We start from the raw sequence: 19,396 nt of genomic DNA on the forward strand, positions 1-19,396 counted from the left end.
TTAAAAGCATTCCTTTGAGAAGACACTATATTGTTAAACATGTCAGTCGTGAAGTTGGAGAACTTTTTCAATATTAAAAAGTGCCAGGTATCATGGTGAAGCTGATTATTACATTTTACTTTTTATAATTCTTCCCTGGATCAAATGCCTCTAAAAATTAAAACAAAACGTAACTACTTGGCTGTTGTCCTTGGCCATTTGGCAAAGGGACCAGATTTGGGTTCAATTGGGAATACCTCTAGCTGCAGTTTTGAACATATTTGAATTCTGCTGGTCACCCATACAATGCGCATGTCAACTCTATTGTTGTGGCAATGTTATACCAGAAACTGGTAAAGGAATGTTGGAGAGTTTACCTGAGGAAAATGTTGGGACTGATTGAAACAAGTTAAATGTCTAACTTGGCTCCCTTCCTTTAAAGACCTATGAAAATATGGCAGTAATGCCACAGTCAGTGACACTTTCATCTGACTTTGAAGAGCAGAAAGCAAACTTAGAATTAATTTTTAATAATAATCTTTATTGTCATAAGTAGGCTTACATTAACACTGCAATGAAGTTACTGTGAAATTCCCCTGGTCGCCACATTCCGACGCCAGTTCGGGTACACAGAGGGAGAAGTCAGAATGTCCAATTCACCTAACAGCACGTCTTTCGGGACTTGTGGGAGGAAACCGGAGCACCCGGAGGAAACCCACGCAGACACGAGGGGATCATGCAGACTCCGCACAGACAGTGACCCGAGCCTGAATCGAACCTGGGACCCTGGAGTTGTGAAACAACTGTGCTAACCACAGTGCTACCATGCTGCTATCTCCATGAGCACTTATGAACAGAAAAATCTCAAGATAAATCTGTATTGGCACTGACAATTCCGAATGACCTTATTCTTCCCCTGCAATGATAATTTCTTAGTGTTAGTGCCAGGAAGGAAATGGTTTGACCATATGGTAGCCATTAGTGGTGAGGAAAAATCAGTAAAAACATAGGCGATAGGTTTACTGCCAAAAGCAAAATTCAGGCCAATGAGCTACATGAGAAATTGATGCTCTTAATGTTGCATTTTCCTGAAACAGTAACAGATGCTTCAAAGTACTGGTTAAAGCTCCATTTAACCATTGTGTTGCTTGAGGGCTATTGGAGAGAGTTAAATTGTTATCTGGAACACTTATCTGTCATTGAATACCTCAGCTGGGAATTGCACAGTTGACTGACTGGCAGCAAAATATCACAGCTGGTTGTTGAATAATTTTAATGGCTGTAACCTTGGCTTGGGCGCTAATTGAAAGGTTTCGGAAACCTGCCTAATGTGAGGGGAAAAAAATAAAAGGGAACACTCAATCTATATTAGCAAGAGCTTAATTTTTATTGAAAAGGTGTTGAATAATTGGATCGTTTGAGGCCAAATGTCACTGGCTCAAATGGAGTGTTTCAATCCTATGAGTAGATAAACTGAGTAACTTCGCTTAGTATGCAGACCGCTCCTGTCACAGTGTCAAATAATTGTCCTCAGTCATTCATGCCTATAGGGAAAAGAAACGTGGATATGGGCTTAACTTCAGAATATATGTGAGGCCTAAATTGTTGGGTGCAGGGATCAAGGTGAACAATTAACCCTTGCCCGCCCAAAGTGATGCGAGCAACATAGCAAACTTCATACTGGGTAATTGCCAATGATTGTGTTGTGGAGTCCAGAGCTGAATGTACTATTCTGTGGCTGTGTACCACAGAAGGGAACCTATGTTTATGCGAGGTTAGCACAATTTAAAGTTCTCTGCGCTATTTAAATAGGCCAGGCGATGGCGTAGTGGCATTGTCGCTGGGCGAGTAATCCAGAGACCCAGGGAAATAGTCTGGAAACCCGGATTCGAGTCTCACCAGGGAAGAAATTTGAATTTAATAAAAATCAGGAACTAAAAGTCTAGTGATGAGCGTGAAACCAGTGTTGATTGTCGTAAATACCCATCTGGCTCACTAATGTCCTTTAGGGAAGGAAATCTGCCATCCTTACCTGGTCTGGCCTACATGTGACTCTAGACCTTAAATGCCTTCAGGGTTGGCCCAGCCAGCGACACCAAATCCTATGGATGAATAAAAAAAAGTCAAATTTCACTCTTGGAGAGGTACATGATAGCTGAAACAGGAGCTGGGACCATTTCCTGAAGATTTGAAGGCCAACAAGGATGTGCAGAGTTCATACAACAGGCTAGAAAGTGTGTCCATGCCAAGGCAGATGGTCTACATCTGGACATGACTGGGACAAATAATCCTTGCAGGGAAATTTGTTAGCTGTTGGGAGAGGTACTGGGAGGGGGGGCGGGGTGTTAACCTAGATCGGCAGGGAGATGGGCACACAATGGCAAATTCAGAGCAGGGAACAAGAGATGGAGAATCAGTGTGTGACTCTGAAAGACAGAAGCAGCGCAGGTTAAAACATGTACAGCACAGGAATTTGGCAGTGCTGAAAGGTATAAATGTAAATGCAGGGAGCATAGTAAATGAAGCTGATGAGCTGAGGGCACAGATAGACACACAGCACATGATATAATTTCTTAAATGGAAACTTGGCTTAAAGAGGGACAAAAATGGCAGCTCAAAATCCCTGGATATAAAGTTTTCAGGCAGGGTAGAGAGGAGGGGGAAAAAAAGGTGGGGATGTAGCATTATTGGTTAAAGAGTCAATTGCAACTGTGAGGAGGAAGAATATACGGAATGAAGCATCAAATGAGGCCGTATGGGTTGAACTCAGAAATAAAAAAATGGACTGCCACACTGCTAGGATTATGCTATAGACCCCAAATAGTGGAAGGAAGCTAGAAGAACGAAGATGTAGACAGATTTATGAGTGCAAAAATAATAAGGCAGTAATCGTTGGGGACTTCAACTTCCCTAATATCAATTGGGAAACATTGTGAACAGCACAGAGGGTGTAAAGTTCTTGAACTGCTTGCTTCTTTCTCTCACTCCAATCCTGCCCTTGTGTCATTCTGCTTTCAAATGCCCCCAAAACCTGGCCAACCAGTAATGTGGGAGGCTTCAGGTGCAGGGGAAGAAGAGACTAATGAGAAAGAAAAGCCGTTACTCGATCTGCCACTTTCAGCTACCTGCTGTGCTCTCTAAGCGTTTGTCCTCCCACCACTGCCACTCCATCAGTGCCCTTGTAGTTGCCTGTTAGCCAACCAACACAGAATGCTGCTGCCCATACCAAGATGATGTAGTCCAAAGCTGGGCCTTTTAGGATCAAGGCTGCTGGAGGCCATTCTGCAAGCATATGAGTAGCCTGCCTCACTGAAAGTCAGCAGGCTTCCACCAACCCCACTGGGCAGCATTGGATAGGAGTAGATTGGGAGAGGCAAAGGCACCTGAAAGACAGGTATCAAGGGAATGCCATTAGATGATGATTTAGTTGTGTTTGTATGGATTATTGGATGTTTTACTGCAAAAAGTTGGTATAGAATTGTTATCTTGTGCTGGCTTTATTTGAGGAATTTGGTTAAACATTCCTCAAATTGTCCATCAAATGGTCCATAGCTAAGTGATAGTAATTTGTCGGACAAAAGTTTGAACAATATGGATCTGTGATTGTCTGCAGGAGAACTGAGTTTGAATTAGGCACCCAAAACGTGGATCTGCTGACTGGCTTCCCCTTTTCTTATCTTTATCCATCTCCTTCTGCGCTTCCTAATCCTCTTCCTCCTAGGGTCACTGCCAAGAACATGGTGGCAAGACCTGTGCCTTCATGGTGGCAAGCTAATGAAGGATGCAACATACAACCATGAATCTGCTTCATCTAGTACTCGAGGTCTCCTCCAGAGAGGACAAAGTGCGCAACCATTGCTTCAGCATTGCAATTGGCCTACTTGATGATGTTCCTCACAGCAACATGTCTGAATTTAAATGAGTATAAATAGCTCAGGAGACCTGAGAAGGTAAGTTCAAACTAAGTTTAATTCAACAATAAAAACAAAGGTCCCAACCGGGACTATTGATCACGCCAATCCCAGTTCAGGCAGGCTTTTATAAGGCGATTTTACAAGACATCTACCCACTAGCAGGGGAGCTCAAATTCCACGAGTCTCACTGGGAGATCAATTTGGGTGTCCCAGAAGAATCTTTCCCTTCAGATATTTATCCAATTCTCCTTTGAAAGCCATGATTGAATCTGCCTCCACTACACTCTCAGACAGTTCATTCCAGTTCCTAACCACTCATTGCATAAAAAAAAATTTCTTCTTGTGCTGACCATGGTTTTGCTGTTGATGGAAGTTACCGGGAGTGTATAGAATGGTTAGCCCTTGCCATCCACAGCCACCCTTTCACTTTAATACAAGGGCTGAAAGGTTGTCAGTGGACTGGCAAAGAATGAAAGCATCATGGCTGCTGTCAGAATAGCAGGGACTCACAAACATGGGACGCAATCGTACAGCCTCATCACACTCGAATCTGTGACGTAACAAGGCAATTAAATCTAATGCGATCTCGCGAGGCGTTGTGATTTGGATCTTGCTCTCATTTAAATACCTTTACACTGGAGTCCCCCAAGGTCCAGGATCGAATGCCTGTGCCTTGGAGACTCGCCATGGTGCCGCTTAGCACTGGTCCCACAAATGTTGACCAGGCGTGACGGAACCTGTGGGGGTCTCCCAGGGGCTTACAGGCTGCTCGGTGGTCAGCCTCTGGGAAGGGTGGCACCCTGGCACTTCCCAATGCCACCTGGGCACCTTGGCACTGTCAGCCTGGTACCCTGGAAGTGCCACCATGGCACTGCCATGTTGGCTGTGGTACTGCCAAGGTGCTAGGCTGGCAGTGCCAAGGTGCCCAGGTGGCAGGTTGCCTGTGCTGGGGATTGGATCCAGGAGTACCCTGCCCTTATATGGTGGGATGCCGGAGGTAAGTTGGGGCGTGGGGGTCCCGAGACAGCAGTGAGGTTTGAGAGATCGGGGCGGCATTTAAAATAGTATCCCGATCTCTTCCTGCACTGATGAGCTGTGCTAGAAACGAATGTCAGTGCAGCGTCGGTGGGGCTTTCCTTGACGAAGCCCAAAAAAAAAAGAGTCCCGCTTGATAGCGGGGTCGTTCTTGGAGCTGCAGGCGTCAAGAAACACTCTGCCAAACGCGCCCAAATGGGAACTTTGTTTTTTCCCATTAGATCGTGCCCATGTTTTGAACATGTTCACATACCGACTGCACATTTAATGATTGATAACCTTTGTGATTTTGCCCTATCTCTGTATTAAGATGCGGCGCCGCAAAGCTGTGTTTCCCCAGTCAATGACACCTATGAAGATCCTCCTGCCTGCTGCTCCAACTTCTCTTACACAAAGAGGAGGCAATGATGTCTCCTCTTCAAGCATGCCCAGCTTCAGCCTCCTCCTGGATGCCACAATGGGCAGCAAGATGTAAGATGCTCGCTATATTGCCATTCACAGGTAAGTTTGTCGGCGTGTAGAAGTCGAGTACCATGGTTAACTTTAGCATCACTGGCAGTGTTGTCCTCACTTTGCTTTGAGGTAGTTAGAGCATAGAGGTCTGAAATATCTACCCTAGTGTCAAATCAGATTTACACATTGACTGACATCACAATCTGTCTACTCTGCTTTCCTGAATTAAGCCTGCACTAATGCCTTCACTAAAATGATGTTCAGGTCAAGACCACACAGGGTGTGAATGGAAACAGCACGCAGGTCATTTTACTTCTAAACTGACTCTCATTGTGCTGAAACTACCAAAACTATGGATCTGAATTTTGCTGCCTTTATTATTTACTTGATTGATACTGCCCGATCTGGTGAGTGTTTTCTAGCGTTATATTTCTGTGGTCATCCATCTCTTTTTGAAAGTTTTTTAAAGCATTTGAGAATAGAATAATTCTCAGCCCTGTAACACATTGCCACGTTCAAGTACTGAGTCAAAGGTGACTGCAAGGATAAAGTTGTTTCTGAGTATCGAGCATTTATATGAAAAACTCATTTTTATGTTCCACTTATGACATGCACATTGACTGAAGGGAAACATTTGCAGAACATATACACACATTCAGTGACATTTGAGATATCAGGGAAGACTGGCTGTAGTTGTGTCTACTAATATGGGTCTTCCAAACAGGGAATTGCTTATATTTTGAATACAGGTTGACATTTCTCTTTGGCTAACAATTACTAAATCAATAATGGATAACGAGTCCAGTGGAAAAACTATTTAGAGTTGTGACCTTCACAGTCACAGAAAGAGCAGATCTATCATGGAGGCCTTCAAACTAACTTCTACCATTTCATTAACTTCAATACCTTCCTTTCTGGAGAGCCATAACCTCCTTAGATACTATTGTTCTGCTGGTTTAATATACATAGAAAATACAGCACAGAACATGCCCCTCGGCACACGATGTTGTGCTGAACTTTTGTCCTAGATTAAGAACAAATTAATCTACACCCCATCATTCTACCGCAATCCATGTACCTATCCAATAGCCGCTTGAAGGTCCTTAATGTTTCCGACTCAACTACTTCCACAGGCAGTGCATTCCATGCCCCACTACTCTCTGGGTAAAGAACCTACCTCTGACATCCCTCCTATATCTTCCACCATTCACCTTAAATTTATGGTCCCTTGTAATGGTTTGTTCCACCTGGGGAAAAAGTTTCTGACTGTCTACTCTATCTATTCCCCTGATCATCTTACAAACCTCTATTAAGTCTCCCCTCATCCTTCTCCGTTCTAATGAGAAAAGGCCCAGCACCCTCAACCTTTCCTCGTAAGACCTATTCTCCATTCCAGGCAATATCCTGGCAAATCTCCTTTACACCTTTTCAAAAGCTTCCACATCCTTCCTAAAATGAGGCGACCAGAACTGCACACAGTACTCCAAATGTGGCCTTACCAAGGTTTTGTCCAGCTGCATCATCACCTCACGGCTCTTAAATTCAATCCCTCTGCTAATGAACGCTAGCACACCATAGGCCTTCTTCACAGCTCCCTCCACTTGACTGGCAACTTTCAAAGATCTATGAACATAGACCCCAAGATCTCTCTGCTCCTCCACATTGCCAAAAACCCTACCGTTAACCCTGTATTCCGCATTCATATTTGTCCTTCCAAAATGGACAACCTCATACTTTTCAGGGTTAAACTCCATCTGTCACTTCTCAGCCCAGCTCTGCATCCTATCTATGTCTCTTTGCAGCCGACAACCGCCCTCCTCACTATCCACAACTCCTCCAATCTTCGTATCGTCTGCAAATTTACTGACCCACCCTTCAACTCCCTCATCCAAGTCATTAATGAAAATCACAAATAACAGAGGACCCAGAACTGATCCCTGTGGTACGCCACTGGTAATTGAGCTCCAGGCTGAATATTTGCCATCCACCACCACTCTCTGACTTCTATCGGTTATCCAGTTCGTTATCCAACTGGCCAAATTTCCCATGCCTCCTTACTTTCTGCATAAGTCTACCATGGGAAACCTTATCAAATGCCTTACTAAAATCCATATACACTACATTCACTGCTTTACCTTCATCCACGTGCTTGGTCACCTCCTCAAAGAAGTCAATAACACTTGTGAGACAAGGCCTACCCCTCACAAAACCGTGCTGACTATCCCTAATCTAGCAGTGTCTTTCCAGATGCTCAGGAATCCTATTCCTCAGTACCCTTTCCATCACTTTGCCTACCACCGAAGTAAGAACATAAGAACTAGGAGCAGGAGTAGGCCATCTGGCCTCTCGAGCCTGCTCGACTAATTGGCCTGTAATTCCCAGGGTTATCCCGCTTTCCTTTTTTGAACAGGGGCACGACATTCACCATTCTCCAATTCTCTGGTACCACCCCTGTTGACAGTGAGGATGAAAAGATCATTGCCAATGGCTCTGCAATTTCATCACTTGCTTCCCATAGAATCCTTGGATATATCCCGTCAGGCCCGGGTGGCTTGCTTATCCTCAAGTTTTTCAAAATGCCCAACACATCATCCTTACTAACAAGTATCTCCTTGAGCTTACCAGTCTGTTTCACACTGTCCTCTCCAAAAATATGGCCCCTCTCATTCGTAAATACTGAAGAAAAGTACTCGTTCAAGACCTCTCCTATCTCTTCAGACTCAATACACAATTTCCCGCTACTGTCCTTGAGCAGACCTACCCTCGCTCTAGTCATTCTCATATTTCTCACATATATGTAAAAGGCTTGGGGTTTTCCTTGATCCTACCCGCCAAAGATTTTTCATGCCCTCTCTTAGCTCTCCTAATCCCTTTCTTCAGTTCCCTCCTGGCTATCTTGTATCCCTCCAGCGCCCTGTCTGAACATTGTTTCTTCAGCCTTACATAAGTCTTGTTCTTCCTCTTCACCAGACATTCAACCTCTCTTGTCAACCATGGTTCCCTCACTCGACCATCTCTTCCCTGCCTGACAGGGACATACATATCAAGGACACGTAGTATCTGTTCCTTGAACAAGTTCCACATTTCAATTGTGTCCTTCCCTGACAGCCTATGTTCCCAACTTATGCATTTCAGTTCTTGTCTGACAGCATCGTATTTACCCTTCCCCCAATTGTAAACCTTGTCCTGTTGCACGCACCTATCCCTCTCCATTACTAAAGTGTAAGTCACAGAATTGTGGTCACTATCTCCAAAATGCTCCCCCACTCACAAATCTATCACTTGCCCTGGTTCATTATCAATACCAAATCCAATATGGCCTCCCCTCTGGTCGGACAATCTACATACCGAGTTAGAAAAGCTTCCTGGTCACACTGCACAGACACCACCCCCTCTAAACTATTTGGTTTAAATAGTTTCCACTCAATATTTGGGAAATTGAAGTCACCCATGACTACTACCCTGTGGCCTCTGCACCTTTCCAAAATCGGTTTCCCAATCTGTTCCTCCACATCTTTGCTGCTATTGGGGGGCCTATAGAAAACTCCCAACAAGGTGACTGCTCCTTTCCTATTTCTGACTTCAACTCATACTACCTCAGCAGGCACATCCTCCTCGAACTGCCTTTCTGCAGCTATTATGGATTGGCTCTCTCCTGTTGTGCTCTGTGATACAACCATTGTAATGATATACACAACTAGGAAGATGATTTATTAACAAACACATGGAAAGATAACACAGGAACTATGGTACAGACAAAGGCTACTAAATTAATTCAGTGAATTCTCCTGGAGCTACTCTAAGTGCGACTATCCTGTTATACGTCTTACTACCAACTGGCGGGCGTCTTGGATCACGTGATGGATCTCTATCGCCAGCAGCTGGTTTAAGGTTGCATTGCTAACTATATACAGAACTGTGCACAGGCATATCATGACATCTCCCTCAGATTCATGGCTAATAGGTGTGTAATAATCCACAGGAGGCAGGAGTCCCATCACCACACCAATATTTATTGCCAATAACTAGATACAAGATCAGCTCCAAACAGTGCTGCTAGCATTCCAGTCAACGTAAGACTGCTCACAAAGCCTACACAGGTGCTTATATGGGCCTCCTCAATGAACTATCATTGAGGGAGCTCATACTCCAATTGGTCAACCAATAATGCTAATTGGAGGTCGTTACACCCCCCCCCCCCCCAAAGTCCGAGGAATTCCTGCCAGCTGGCATTCCTCTGAGCTTCTTCCTGCTCCTCATGTCTGGGTCTGTCACCTCTGTGTCGTCCGCCGGGTCGTTCTCCGACGTGGGCGGGATGTACCTAATAGGTGCCCGTCTTTTTCTTGACGACCTCCTTGGAAGTTGTTCTTCCTCCTCCTCGGGAAGAGGTGTCGCGGCGGCCTCGTCGACCATGTCCATCTCCGACTCTGACGACTGGATGACGGGGTCTGGAGAAATTGCTCGGGGCTGGGGTGTGGGTATCCTTTCCGTCTGGGCTATCCCAGCTTGAGGCGGTCCTGCTTCGCCTGCCTCCAGGTGTGGTTCCGCTGCCCTTATTTGGTCTAGGTGTTTCGTCAGCACCTTATCTCCTTTCGAAACTTCATAGGATATGGGCCCTGTTTGGGACTCTACCGTGCCTTTGACTCACATTGGTCCATTCCCATAATTCTTGACCCAAACCAGTGCCCCCACCTGGAAATGACTCTGCTGCCGACGATTATCATGCCCCCTGCTTTGGGCCTCCTGTTGTTTCTCCACTTTCCCCGTTAAATTTGGGAAAAGGAGACTCAGCCTCGTTCGCAGCCTACCTTCCCATTAAGAGTTCAGCTGGTGGAATGCCCGTTGTGGAATGCGGTGTGGTCCTGTAATCAAACAGCCAGCGGGAGAGCTTGGTGTCCATTGACGCTGCCGGCTGCTTCTTGAGTCCCGCTTTTCGTGTCTGGACCGCTCTCTCTGTCAGGCCGTAGGACGCTGGATGGTAAGGGCGGATGTGGCGGATTCCGTTTTCTTTTAGGAATTTTCCAAATTCCCCACTTGTGAATGCCGTTCCGTTGTCCAACACCAATACCTCCGGCAGTCCATGTGTTGCAAACGAGGCTCTGAGCTTTTCGATTGTCGATGCTGTGCTTGCCGTGTTTACCCGGTGGATGTCCAATCATTTGGAGTAGGCGTCCACTATCACCAAAAACATTGAGCCCATGAAAGGGCCGGTGTGGTCAATAACCAGGCGGGTCCACGGTCTGCCTGGCCATTCCCATGGGTGCAATGGCGCAGCTGGTGGCACTCTTTGCCCCTTTTGGCACTCCTGGCACTGACGTACCAAGGCTACTATGTCTGTGTCCAATCCTGGCCACCAAACGTAGCTTTGAGCTAGCATCTTAATTTTAATGATGTGGAGATGCCGGCGTTGGACTGGGGTGAGCACAGTAAGAAGTCTTACAACACCAGGTTAAAGTCCAACAGGTTTGTTTCAAACACGAGCTTTCGGAGCACGGCTCCTTCTTCAGGTGAATGGAAAGGCTTGTTCCAGAAATGTTTATATAGACACAGTCAGAGATGCCCCGGAATGCGAGCACCTGCAGGCAATCAAATCATCAAAGATGCAGAGAGAGAGGTAACTCCAGGTTAAAGAGGTGTGAATTGTCCCAAGCCAGTTCAGTCGGTAGGCCTCTGCAAGTCCAGGCTTGTTGGTGGGGGCCGAATGTAATGCGACATGAATCCCAGATCCCGGTTGAGTCCGCATTCATGCGTGCGGAACTTAGCTATAAGTTTTTGCTCAGCAATTTTGCGTTGTCGCGTCTCCTGAAGGCCTCCTTGTAGAATGCTGACCCGGAGATCAGAGGCTGAATGTCCTTGACTGCTGAAGTGTTCCCCAACTGGAAGGGAACAGTCCTGCCTGTTGATAGTCGCACGATGCCCGTTTATTCGTTGTCGCAGTGTCTGCATGGTCTCGCCAATGTACCACGCTTCGGGACATCCTTTCCTGCAGCGTATGAGGTAGACTACATTGGTCGAGTCGCACGAGTATGCGCCGCGTACCTGGTGGGTGGTGTTTCCACGTGTAATGGTGGTGTCCATGTCGATGATCTGGCATGTCTTGCAGAGATTACCCTGGCAGGGTTTTGTGGTGTTGTGGTTGCTGTTCTGAAGGCTTGGGACAATTCACACCTCTTTAACCTGGAGTTACCTCTCTCTCTGCATCTTTGATGATTTGATTGCCTGCAGGTGCTCGCATTCCGGGGCATCTCTGACTGTGTCTATATAAACATTTCTGGAACAAGCCTTTCCATTCACCTGAAGAAGGAGCCGTGCTCCGAAAGCTCGTGTTTGAAACAAACCTGTTGGACTTTAACCTGGTGTTGTAAGACTTCTTACTGATCTTAATTTTAGACACCTCTGGGTGTCCGTGATGTAACTCGGTTAAGATTGCCCGACGGCCCTGAGCTGGGTCTATTACCCGGGCTCCCCATAATAGGATACCGTCTTCTACGGTTATTTGGTCCCTTCTGCTCCAGTATGGGTGCATCTGGGGCGCCACTGGTCTTTCCAGTTCCCCTGTTAGCAGTAAATGCTTCATCTTGGCTAAAACTGGGTCTTTTTGCGTCCACAACCGAATATGTTGTGCGTCCACTGGTAGGGTGTCCAAAAAATTTTGAGTTATTACTGTCTCCTCTACTTTCTGTATTAGCGGCGGGGTGTCCGGGAGGGGAAGTCTGCTCAAAGCATCTGCATTTGCTATTCGCGTTCCCGGTCTGTGCTCCAGAACGTATCTATACGCCGCCAGTAGCAACACCCAGCGTTGGATTCTAGCTGATGCGATCGGGGGTATTGACTTGTCTTCTCTTAACAACCCTAATAATGGCTTATGGTCCATCACTATGGTGAATTTCCGCCCGTACAGATACTGGTGAAACTTTTTACTGCGAATATCACCGCCAGTCCTTCCTTCTCGATTTGGGCGTACTTCCTCTCAGCCATCGCCAAGGTCCTCGAAGCATAGGCTATTGGCCGTTCTTCCCCATTCCTTCCTCTATGGGCTAAGACAACTCCTACCCCGTAAGGGGATGCGTCACGAGTAACCACCAACTCCTTCCTTGGGTCATAATGCTCTAGGACATTGTCGGATGACAGCTGTTTCTTAATGTCCCCAAATGCTCGGTTTTGGCGGGCGGACCATTTCCATTCTTGCCCCTATTTTAGTAGCTGGTGGAGGGGTTCTAGGATGGACGCCCTATTTTCAATAAATTTGCCATAATAGGTTACCAACCCTAGAAATGATTGTAGCTCCTGGACCGTGGTGGGAGCTGGGGCTTCTTTTATTGCCCTTACTCTGTCTTCCAATGGATGTAAGCCCGACACATCTACGTTATATCCCAGGTACGTCACTTGTGGGGCCAGAAAAACACATTTTTCTCTTTTAAGCCGTACGCCTGCCTTTGCAGTTCCTCCTGAGCACTTCCTCCAGGTTCCTTAAGTGTTCCCTGTTCGTCCTACCCGTGATTAAGAAATCGTCCAAATAAATCGCCACCTGCGGTAGTCCCTGCAGAATATTTTCCATCGTCTGCTGGAATATAGTGCAGGCTGATGACACTCCGAAAGGTAGCTTAGTATAATGAAAAAGGCCCTTCAGGGTGTTGATCGTAGCGAACTTCTGGGAGTCGAGTTTTAACTGCAGGTAGGCGTGGCTCATGTCCAGTTTCATGAACAAAAGCCCACCTGACAATTTGGCATATAGGTCGTCTATTTTCGGGATTGGGTATTTGTCCAGCAGTGCGTATTTGTTTACCGTCTGTTTGAAAGCTCCACAGAGACGTATCGGGCTGCCTGGCTTCAAAATTGGTACCACCGGCGCTGCCCATTCCGAGAACTGTACTGGTCTGATAATGCCGTCGCGCCGTAACCTTTCTATTTCGACCTCTACTTTCTTCCTTAACGCGGAAGGTACCGCCCTGGCCTTACAAAATTTCGGAAGGGCTTCTGGGTCCACGTGCAAAGTTGCTTTGGCGCCTATGATTTCCCCCAAACCTTCTTGGAAGACCTCCGGGTATTTTTGGAGTACTCCACTCAACTGCCTGCTTCCACTCTGGAAAATTTTCATCCAATCTAATTTTAGGTCTTTCAGCCAATTCCGTCCAATTAAGCTCGGTCCGGAGCCCTCTACTATCGTCAACGGTAATCTGAGCAATTGTTTCTCATATTCCACGGGTACATGAGTCGTGCCTAGAACTTCCAGGGGTTCCCCCGTGTACGTTTTAAGTTTTGTCGATGTTTTTGTTAGGGTTGGTGGCTGGAGTCCATCTTTGATTTTTTAAAATGCTGCCACTCCCATTACTGATACGGCCGCTCCAGTGTCTATTTCCATTATTATTGGCCGACCGTTCACTCGTGGGGTAATCTTAATAGGTTCTTCTTTCTTCATCGTAATATTATATAATTGTTCCCCTTCGGAGGAGGATGGGGCGTCTAGGTTGTATACTTCCCTGCGTCCCCACCTGCTATTCCTCTTTTGCCACCTCCTTCTAGGGTTTCTGTCGCTGTTACCCCACTCTGTCTAGTGCCAAAAATGGTCCTTCTTTGTTGGGGGAGCCTCAGCCGGTACTTCCCTCTGTCTCCAGTTAGTCCTAGCAGACTTGGGGGCAGTTCTGGGGTTTTCCTTTGGCCCTCTATTCCTTAGGCTTTTCCTGAGAGCGGCTATCTGGTAGCTGGTTCCATTGTGGTAGTCCCTCTCACAGGTATCTACCTCCATTGGCGTGCCCTGTAGTTCCTGCGCCCCACTTGCTGCCTTTTCTAGGGACAGTGCGAGCTGTAACGCCTGCCTGCAGTCTAGCTGCCTTTCCGCCAACAGGCGCTTCTGTATTGTGAGGTCGTTTATGCCACACACTAACCGGTCTCGAAGCATTTCATTTAGTGTCGGGCCGAACTCACATTTTTCCGCCAGCCTTCTCAGGCGGGTCAAGAAATTTGTGACTGACTCCCTGTCTTCCCGCTTCGCTGTGTAGAATCTGTACCTACGCAAAATGAGGGGTGGTTTTGGGTCGTAGTGCTCTTTCACCAATTCTGTTAATTCTTGGAAAGAATTCGTGTCCGGCGCATCGGGATAAGTTAGACGACGTATCATGGCGAAAGCTGAGGGTCCGCACGCCGACAGCAGGATAACCCGTCTCCTTTCGTCCGTAATTATATCATTGGCCCGGAAGAAGTAACACATTCTCTCCACATACTGGGACCAGTCCTCAATAGCCGGGTCGAATGCATCTAACCTCCCAAAAAACGGCATTTTTGTAATAGCAAGGCTTACCCTCTGAGTGCGGCAGCTGGTCTCCGCAAAATTCTTTGTTTACCTCGTCGCCACTGTAATAATCCACATGAGGCAGGAGTCCCGTCACCACACCAATATTTATTGCCAATAACTAGATACAAGAGCAGCTCCAAACAGTGCTGCTAGCATTCCAGTCAACTTAAGGCTGCTCACAAAGCCTACACAGGTGCTTATATGGGCCCCCTCAATGAGCTATCATTGATGGAGCTCATACTTCAATTGGCCAACCAATAATGCTAATTGGAGGTCGTTACAAGGTGCTACTGTCTTGATTAGTGGACAAAAGCTTAACATATTCACAATGCCTCTACGTCCACTATTACAATGCGGAGAATTCAGAGGAACTTCAGAGAGTCGTGAATACCACCCAGTCCATCACACGAACCTGCTTCCTATCCATGGACTCCATCTACACCTCCCGCTACCTGGGGAAAGCGGGCAGCATAATCAAGGATCCCTCCCACCCGGCTTACTCACTATTCCAGCTTCTTCCATCGGGCAGGAGATACAGAAGTCTGAGAACATGCACAAACAGACTCAAAAACAGCTTCTTCCCCACTGGCACCAGACTCCTAAATGACCCTCTTATTGACTGACCTCATTAACACTACACCCTGTATGCTTCATCCGATGCCAATGCTTATGTAGTTACATTGTATATCTTGTGTTGCCCTATTATGTATTTTCTTGTATTTTCTTGAATTTAATTCCCTTTTCTTCCCATGTACTGAATGATCTGTTGATCTGCTTGCAGAAAAATACTTTTCACTGTACCTCGGTACACGTGACAATAAACAAATCCAATCCAATTCGCGGGCATTTTTCAATGCCAAAATCGGCTCTGAACCCACACTGAACCCGGGACCGGTGAGGGGCTGGCAGTGACACCAGGTGAAACACCCGGCTCCCGCGTCGAAAATAGCAGGAGAATGTCCAGGTCCATGGCCGTGCATGTGCTCGGCGACGACCTGCACCGGTCGTGCTGCACATCATGCCGCCGGCCGTCCGCGGACCTGACCTGTCATCCGCGATCCCACAGGCCACTTTCTGGCCACCCCCCCACTAGTTCCCCAGCCCTCGCAGAAGCCCCCTCGGACAGCGTCATGGCTGCCGGCCGAATGTGGCGGCACTGGCCTATATTTTAGGCATGTTGTGGAGATGCCGGCGTTGGAGTGGGGTGGGCACCATGAGAGGTCTTACAACAGCAGGTTAAAGTCCAACAGGTTTGTTTCAAATCACTAGCTTTCAGCACGCAGCTCCTTCCTCAGGTGAATCAATATTTTAGGCTGCTGAGAGTTCTTTTGTGTTCCTGTGAGTGGCATAAGTTTTCATTTTTTAGAAGAGCAGATGGCTGCCAAAATAGAGGCAAACACCAGGTTAATCTTGGTAAAATATTTATCTCTCAATGCCATTTCTGAATTCATATTAATGTTAGATTATGTATGAAAGCCCAGAAATTTCAGAAGAGGCCTTTTGGGTAGGCTTGCTGATGGGTGTAATGGAGAAGGTGTAAATTCGCCTACCCTGTGAAACATCATTGAAATTGGGATTCGGGGCAGTTACATCTTGCTGCCGGTACTGGGGCTTTTTACGCTACCTTTGAGAGGCCTTCCTCTTTTGCATAAGTGAGTCCACAGATGTCTAGGAAACCTGAATAGATTTTTGGTTAAACTGCCAAAGTTAATAATAGGCTGGATTCTGTAAAACAATCAATTATTTTACGCTCTTTGTTCTGCAACTGATGAAGCTGCCAAACAGCTATTTTAAATCCCTGCCTGTGATGCACAGACATCTCTTGTACCCAATTTCACCAGATGGAGGACAATATGCCATTTTAAATACTTCCATAATTTGCAAAAGTTAATAATATGCTGCTCATTTGTTGGCGTGGGTGTATTCAACACTAATTCAACATTTTCTGTTCTTGGTCTGTCTTGAATATCCTTTCAGGTTAAAAGATGTCAGCCATTTATAGGGCACCCTGGGAGTGCCATTGAAGTGTTCCCATAGATCCTTTGCATAAATCCTTTGCTTAGATTTTTTCATGAGTTCACTACATTTTTAAACACAGTGGGCTGGATTCTCTGATTCTGCGGCTATCTCTGCAGGATACGACCAAAAAGTCGGTGCTGTCCCCGCACCGATGCTCCGCCTGGCGGGGGGATAGCAGCCGCGCCACGTAAAGTCCCCAGCTTTACCTGTCGTTATGGACGCAGAATGAGTGGGTGTGTGGCCGCGCATGCGCATGGTGGTTGCCTGCGACGGCCACGCCGTACAACATGGTGCCGACCATGTGCGGACGCAGTCTGCCAAAACCTGCCCCCCCCGTAACCCTCTCGCCACCCCGGACCACCCTCCCACAATTCCCCCCAGCCCCCCGTCGAAGCCCCCCTTGCCAGCGGAGCAGCTCCCCCCTCGATTGTGGTGGTACTGGATACAGTCCGAGGTCCCCGGAAAGTGAGAAGACACGCGCCCCATGCCGTCGGGGACTCGGCCCATCAGGAGCGGACGCCTCAAGTGTGCCATTTTTGAGGGGGCAGAGCATCAGAAAAACAGGGCCACCCCCGATTCCAGGGTAAAAATGGATTCTCCGGCCGATCGCCGAACGTGAATTCGGCGTCAGCGATCGGATAATCCAGCCCAGTATTTGTTCAATCAGTCTGTGGAGAAATGTTCAAAGAAATCACACAACATGGCATAACTCCTCCTCTGAGGTCTGTCAGCTCTGTGGCTTACAAAGACATTGGGCTTGATTCCCTGTTGGCCGATGCCGAAATCGGGAAAGGCGATTGGGCGGAGAATGGGTTCTGACGCCAAATCGCAATTCTCCATCACTTCGACAGCGGCGTCAATGTGTTCCGGAATTCATGTACTGTCCGTTTACATGTTATTAGCGGTCCCGACCCGGTATTCTCTGGGGCCTCCGCGATGCTCCGCCTCCGATGGCCCATGTTCCGGACGGCGGGGTTCACTTGAGCTTTTAAAAATGGTGAAACCTGTGTGGTGGCTGCAGAGGGAGAGAGAGGGTGTACGGAAAGTGTCCAACGTCACCATAGTTTGCCGACAGTTGTGCTACCGGCTGGGGGGCTTCTGCCAGGGTCGGGGGGGAGTAGGGGGGGTGGGGGGGGGGGCCGAGGTGGGTTGTTGTGGGGGGGGGGCTCTGGCATCAGGGTGGATGGGCACGGAACATCACTGCCGCAACCGGCAAGGCAGCTGCGCAGCTGCGCACACCACTAATATCCCACTGTGAACTTAGGGCCATGAGTCGTCTAGATGTCCCCCCAGGGCACCCCCCCCCCCCCCGGGTGCCCCCCAGGGGCATGCTATCATACCACCCATGCACTCCTTCCAATGTCATTGTGGAATGGAGCCAGAATGGTAACTGCAGAGACCTGAAGTCTCACTGGACCTCCTACAGTGCTGGTGCCAATCCACCAATGGGATGAAGCAGAAAAGACTGATGAGTAGGAGGGCATATCCTCAGCAGACAACCCCCTGCTGATGTGCAAGAAAACAGCCTCGCATGATTAATCTGCAGACAGTCTGCAATGAGATAAAGATTAGTTACTGTCCTGGTCACTGAGGAAAATTATATGGATGAATTGCTCCTGAAGACATCAATCTCTCTTGTCTCAGCAACATTCGCCGGGTCCGTGATTGACACCCAGGAGACTGGCAAGCTGCAGCTGCAGCTGCTCATACACATTATACTCCCCACACATTCTCACCCCAGCCAAAAAGATGGCACTGGATGTGTTTAAACCTGTATGAGTTCCCTGTACAATATTTAAACTCATTCCCAAATCTTGCTGTGGAAAATTGGACTAAAAACTCCCAAAACATGACTCGCTACTTCTGTGTAATTTCTGATGGATGCTAAAAGGTGTGGTACTTTTATAAAAAATATTTTTATGCTCCTCCTTTTTCACATCTTTTCCCAAATTTACACCCAACAATAAACAATAATCAGTAACGAAATCTCCATATCAATAACAACCATCCCATCCTCCCACCAAACCCCCCAAAACAACATCCCGCATGTTAACGTAAACAAATAACAAAAAGGAATCAGGAATCCCCCATAGTCACCATTAACACATACAGTCCACCCACTCCTCTCCCCCCAACCCTCCCAAACTAACACTCCTAATGTTCGATGCAATCCATTTCTCAAAAGTGCATAATGAATAACGGCCATGAATATTAAAATCCCTCCATCCTTCTCCTCAGTTCAAATTTGATCTTCTCAAGAGTCAAGATTTCCAGCAGGTCCCTCCGCCATGTCAGGGCACAGGGTGGAGAGGTTGATCTCCACCCTAACACGATCCATGTACAGGCGATCAACGAGGCAAAGGCTGCTACATCTGCCTTCGCACCCGTTTCCAACCCCAGCTGGTCCGAGGGCCTGGGTCCAGTTTCACATGAACCACTTTAGAGATTGCCCTAAAAAACTTTGTTCCAGTAATCCTTTGGACAGGACCAATATATTTGAACGTGTTCCCCCCCCCCCCCCCACCCCCCCCCCCCCACCCCCCCCCCACCCCCCCAGTAGCAAGGCAGCACGGTAGCACAGTGGTTAGCACAGTTGCTTCACAGCTCCAGGGTCCCAGGTTCGATTCCCAGCTTGGGTCACAGTCTGTGCGGAGTCTGCACGTTCTCCTTGTGTCTGCGTGGGTTTTCTCCGGGTGCTCCGGTT

The 19,396-nt window shown here is 47.4% G+C and overlaps 2 long non-coding RNA genes across 2 annotated transcripts in view; both read left to right on the forward strand.

The window, feature by feature from the left end:
* The window catches only part of LOC119968954, a 176,432-nt gene that overhangs the window by 102,502 nt on the left and 54,534 nt on the right, over positions 1-19,396 (forward strand). The window lies entirely within an intron of this gene.
* LOC119968955 overlaps positions 1-19,396 on the forward strand; it is an 80,687-nt gene that overhangs the window by 60,799 nt on the left and 492 nt on the right. Inside the window, exon 2 of the long non-coding RNA XR_005461269.1 lies at positions 5,239-5,429. This is a non-coding gene — a long non-coding RNA (uncharacterized LOC119968955). The remainder of the gene's footprint in view (positions 1-5,238; positions 5,430-19,396) is intronic.

Source organism: Scyliorhinus canicula, chromosome 7 (assembly GCF_902713615.1).
Source record: "Scyliorhinus canicula chromosome 7, sScyCan1.1, whole genome shotgun sequence".
NCBI lineage: Eukaryota > Metazoa > Chordata > Chondrichthyes > Carcharhiniformes > Scyliorhinidae > Scyliorhinus > Scyliorhinus canicula.